The sequence below is a fragment of the Pempheris klunzingeri genome, chromosome 19, assembly GCF_042242105.1.
Source record: "Pempheris klunzingeri isolate RE-2024b chromosome 19, fPemKlu1.hap1, whole genome shotgun sequence".
Lineage (NCBI taxonomy): Eukaryota > Metazoa > Chordata > Actinopteri > Acropomatiformes > Pempheridae > Pempheris > Pempheris klunzingeri.
Window position 1 is genome coordinate 21,711,818 of NC_092030.1, and position 6,000 is coordinate 21,717,817.

The window sequence follows — 6,000 nt, forward strand, 5'->3', positions numbered from 1 at the left end:
CTCTGCCGTGTGCTCGGGTTTATTGGAGGAAAACGTGCGGCGTGCGTTAAATGGGATGGTTGGCCAGTGAGGTCATCCGCAGCTGTAGTGAAAGGTCGTTTTCTGGAGGAAGACAGCTGCTTAAAGGGGCTCTGGAGCTCAGCGGTAACATCTTCCAAAACGTCAGCTTATCACACATAACAGAGAGTTCAGCCAGCTCTGATTTATTGGTGTATAAATCCCCCAAATCTGTCAGCACTCAAATGTTTCTAAAATCCTCTCTTACACACATGCACATGACAACTTTGGTATGGTTAAAGATAAGGAAAGCTTGTGGTTATGGTAAATAATGATAGTTAAAGGGCAATTACGGTATTTTTTTTTATCCTATTTGTACATATTTTGGGGTCAAAATGACTGGAAGTGTTGAGGTTGGTCAGGATGGGCTCAGATTGTTATTCTAAGTGTTGGAACAGAACTGGAAGATCCTACGTTTTTAACCACAAACAGCCGTTCTGCACACACACCAGACTCCATTCACAAAAACAGTGATTTTAGCTCACAGAAGACAGGAGCTGCTGGTCTGCTGCTGCTTCTACCAGTTAGTTTGTTTGTGTTATTGTGTGTTTTACAAATATCACACTGGAGCCGAACTAACCCTGAAAAACACCAAAGTCACACAACAACACAAACACACTGTTCGTTCTTCTCCCAGGACGGACGGACGGACAAATGTCACATTTACAGAACAAAACAACAGAATCAGTCTGACTCCAGCCTTCCCTTTTGCTCTCATGTATGATCTGTAGATATATTTGTGTGGTTAAATGTTTTTGCCTCAGTACATGAAGTAGGAGGACAGTATAGACAGTGTGCTCAGATCTATATTTATATTTATATTTATATTTATATACACATACAATGATAATGTGCTAATAGAAACTTTCTTTATAAACTGGAAAAACTATATGATGTAGAATAAATAAGGAAAAGTGGAAGTTTGGTGTAACAATGAGGACATGTTTTAGTTGTCAGGAAGTAAAAGAAAGTTTACATTAAGAACAAGAAATGATTTTATAATAAACCCTTCACACACACACACACACACACACACACACACACACACACACACACACACACAGTCCTGCAGCTGAAGAGGAGGAAGAGGAGAGGAGGTGTGAAGGGGAATGTTAATGGTACCTGTGACAGCCAGAGCAGATAAGAGGGGAGGAGGGGAGGCCGAGGGGGGAGGAAGAGCATGGGGCTAAAATGGGGGGGGTGAGAGTGGGTGGGTGGGTGAAGAGGGGACAAGAGGAAAGGGGGGGGGGGGGGGGGAGCTCAGCCCCAGGGGGCAATTTGCTCTTGAGCTTCAGTCCATCAATCACCCATTCATTTACTAACAGGATTGTCTGCCCTCACACACTGAGGGTGTGTGTGTGTGTGTGTGTGTGTGTGTGTGTGTGTGTGTGTGTGTGTGTGTGTGTGTCCTTGTATAGTTATGAGGACTCATTTTGCTTTAAAACTAAAATAAAAATCAAATGTACCCCCACACTGTGAGGACATTTGGTCTGGTCCTCTGTTTGAGGGTGAAGGTGTTCAGGGTTAGATTAGATCAGGTTGTGGTTCTGCTGTTAGTTGTTAGTTAAGGTTAGTGTCAGAGGCTGGTGACCACATTACATCACCGCCTGTCCTCACAACCACAGAAAGACAAGAGCGTGTGTGTGTGTGTGTGTGTGTGTGTGTGTGTGTGTGTGTGTGTGTGTGTGTGTGTAACGTTGGGAAACTGGATTAGCACATTAACACTCGGTGTGACAGGAAGTGTTCAGCAGTGATTCACACACACTGAATATATCTGGATGTTTTTTTATCTCCTAAAACACATTCTTGTACTAAAGTACTAAAGTTTGAGGTACTTGAGAAAAGTATTTCAGTTTTATGTATGATTATACTTCTTTATACTGCTCCGACACATCACAGAGGAAAATAGTCCACTGTTTATTCCACTACATTCATCTGACAACTTCAGGGACTTTACGCACGTCACAGTTATTAATAAAAAGTCAGATCTAATAATAAAACATTCTCCTTTTAATACTTTCTAACTGTTAATATCACTTTATCTGGTTTCTATGTTAACTTTTGGATCTTTTTCAAATCTGTTTTTATCGTAAAACTCCATATAAATAAAGTTTATCAGTACCATTACAAACTTTCACTTGCAGTGGAGTATTTTCACAGTACTTTAAAGTACTAATGTAACTTCACCTCTTTATTTGTTCTTTTCAGTTTGAGTCGTCCCACTGTGGGGGGGTGGTGGGGGGGCATCTCTGAGTGTCACTATAAGATTTCACTGACCCCTAAAAAAAGGCAGCGATCGTGTTCCTGCTTTTGTGTCGACAGACGGCTGCTCCTGTTTCCCTCTGACGGTCCGTCACTTCAGGCTTCAGCCTCATCATTCCAACCAGCAGAGCTTTTTATCCACAGGTTCAGTTCACCGGACTGAAGAACACTCAAGACACCAGACGGGTCCTCAAACCAAAGCAGCGGCCATTTTTTCTGTATTACATGTGGAGTACTACATGTGGAGTATTACATGTGGAGTATTACATGTGGAGTACTACATGTGGAGTACTACATGTGGAGTATTACATGTGGAGTATTACATGTGGAGTATTACATGTGGAGTATTACATGTGGAGTACTATATGTGGAGTATTACATGTGGAGTATTACATGTGGAGTACTACATGTGGAGTATTACATGTGGAGTACTACATGTGGAGTACTACATGTGGAGTATTACATGTGGAGTACTATATGTGGAGTATTACATGTGGAGTATTACATGTGGAGTACTACATGTGGAGTACTACATGTGGAGTATTACATGTGGAGTATTACATGTGGAGTATTACATGTGGAGTATTACATGTGGAGTACTATATGTGGAGTATTACATGTGGAGTATTACATGTGGAGTACTACATGTGGAGTATTACATGTGGAGTACTACATGTGGAGTACTACATGTGGAGTATTACATGTGGAGTACTATATGTGGAGTATTACATGTGGAGTATTACATGTGGAGTACTACATGTGGAGTATTACATGTGGAGTATTACATGTGGAGTACTACATGTGGAGTACTACATGTGGAGTATTACATGTGGAGTATTACATGTGGAGTATTACATGTGGAGTACTACATGTGGAGTACTACATGTGGAGTATTACATGTGGAGTATTACATGTGGAGTACTACATGTGGAGTACTACATGTGGAGTATTACATGTGGAGTATTACATGTGGAGTATTACATGTGGAGTATTACATGTGGAGTACTATATGTGGAGTATTACATGTGGAGTATTACATGTGGAGTACTACATGTGGAGTATTACATGTGGAGTACTACATGTGGAGTACTACATGTGGAGTATTACATGTGGAGTACTATATGTGGAGTATTACATGTGGAGTATTACATGTGGAGTACTACATGTGGAGTATTACATGTGGAGTATTACATGTGGAGTACTACATGTGGAGTACTACATGTGGAGTATTACATGTGGAGTACTACATGTGGAGTACTACATGTGGAGTACTACATGGCAGCTGGAAGCCTGTTAGCTTAGCTTAGCATAAAGACTGGAAACAGGGGGGAACTGCTAGCGTGGCTCCTCCCCTCTCTCCTACAGATTGCTGAACTGTTTTTTTATGATGTTTTGCTGACAAACGTGATGATTCTGTTTTTTTGTTTTGTTTTTAAAGGAGGTTAAAACGACAGATGATTATGTGTTTGGACACAGCACTGGTTTATCTTAACTTATTTATCATTACTCAAGTCTGTGTTGTAACTTTAAACATAACTTGAGGCCACATGAGTAATCTAAGTCCCGTCACACATGTAACGACACCGACACAGTTTCCTGCCGCCCAAAATACTCAACAAGGATTCATCCGCCGCTGAAAATAGTCCCCCACAAATGCAGCATTCCCTCCTGTTTGCTTGATAAGAGCCACAGTGGGCGGTGAATGAAACTAGATATCTGTGAGGAGCCACAGACAGGAAGTGCTGACAGACAGACAGACAGACAGACAGACAGACAGACAGACATGTTGGTGATGAGCGAAGTGTGTTTTAATGTTCAGACTCCTGAGCGGAGGGACCGAAGGGTTTCTTGTGTTAAACCTCCCCCCAGTGGTGAAATCTGTCTCTGCACCTCCTGGGTCCATCTGACTGTCCCTCCTCTTCCTCTGCAGGAGGAAGGTTACAGAGGAAGAGGAGTCCAACGCCTCAGAGCCAGTCAGCTAATACACACTGCAGGGGAGTACTGGTACTGCAGGGGAGTACTAGTACTGCAGGGGGAGTACTAGTACTGCAGGGGGAGTACTAGTACTGCAGGGGGAGTACTAGTACTGCAGGGGAGTACTGGTACTGCAGGGGGAGTACTGGTACTGCAGGGGGAGTACTGGTACTGCAGGGGGAGTACTAGTACTGCAGGGGGAGTACAGGTACTGCAGGGGGAGTACTGGTACTGCAGGGGGAGTACTAGTACTGCAGGGGGAGTACTGGTACTGCAGGGGAGTACTAGTACTGCAGGGGGAGTACTGGTACTGCAGGGGGAGTACAAGTACTGCAGGGGGAGTACTGGTACTGCAGGGGGAGTACTAGTACTGCAGGGGGAGTACAAGTACTGCAGGGGGAGTACTAGTACTGCAGGGGGAGTACAAGTACTGCAGGGGGAGTACTAGTACTGCAGGGGGAGTACTAGTACTGCAGGGGGAGTACAAGTACTGCAGGGGGAGTACTAGTACTGCAGGGGAGTACTAGTACTGCAGGGGAGTACTGGTACTGCAGGGGGAGTACTAGTACTGCAGGGGGAGTACTGCAGGGGAGTACTGCAGGGGGAGTACTGGTACTGCAGGGGGAGTACTGGTACTGCAGGGGGAGTACTAGTACTGCAGGGGGAGTACTGGTACTGCAGGGGGAGTACTGGTACTGGTACTGCAGGGGGAGTACTGGTACTGCAGGGGAGTACTGCAGGGGAGTACTAGTACTGCTGGGGGAGTACTGGTACTGCAGGGGGAGTACTAGTACTGCAGGGGGAGTACTGGTACTGCAGGGGGAGTACTGGTACTGCAGGGGGAGTACTAGTACTGCAGGGGGAGTACTGGTACTGCAGGGGGAGTACTAGTACTGCAGGGGGAGTACTGGTACTGCAGGGGGAGTACTGGTACTGCAGGGGGAGTACTAGTACTGCAGGGGGAGTACTGGTACTGCAGGGGGAGTACTGGTACTGCAGGGGGAGTACTAGTACTGCAGGGGGAGTACTGGTACTGCAGGGGGAGTACTAGTACTGCAGGGGGAGTACTGGTACTGCAGGGGAGTACTGCAGGGGAGTACTACTACTGCTGGGGGAGTACTAGTACTACAGGGGAGTACTCCATGTGGAGTACTACAGTGGTAAAAGTTAAAGTTCAACAAGGTAAAAATACTTCTTTCTGAGTAAAGTAAAGCCACATGGATCCTCCAGCTGAGTGGAACAGAACAGACCAGACCAGACCAGACCAGACCAGACCAGACCAGAACAGAACAGAACAGAACAGAACAGACCAGACCAGAACAGAACAGAACAGAACAGACCAGACCAGACCAGACCAGACCAGACCAGACCAGAACAGACCAGAACAGAACAGAACAGAACAGAACAGAACAGAACAGAACAGACCAGACCAGACCAGACCAGACCAGACCAGACCAGACCAGAACAGACCAGAACAGACCAGAACAGAACAGACCAGAAGAACCATCTGTGTCAGCTGCTCTCTGTGTTTCCTCCTCACTGTCCTGCTAATGAGAATAAAGTGAGTGTCAGTCGGAGGTGAGTCACCTGTGTGAGAATGTGGCCCATCAGGTTTGGATCTTCTCCCCAGACTGGTTTGACACATCAGAGTGGAGGAAAACCTGCTGTGGATCCACGATAAGTCAGAGTCTCTCTGCCGAGGGTTCA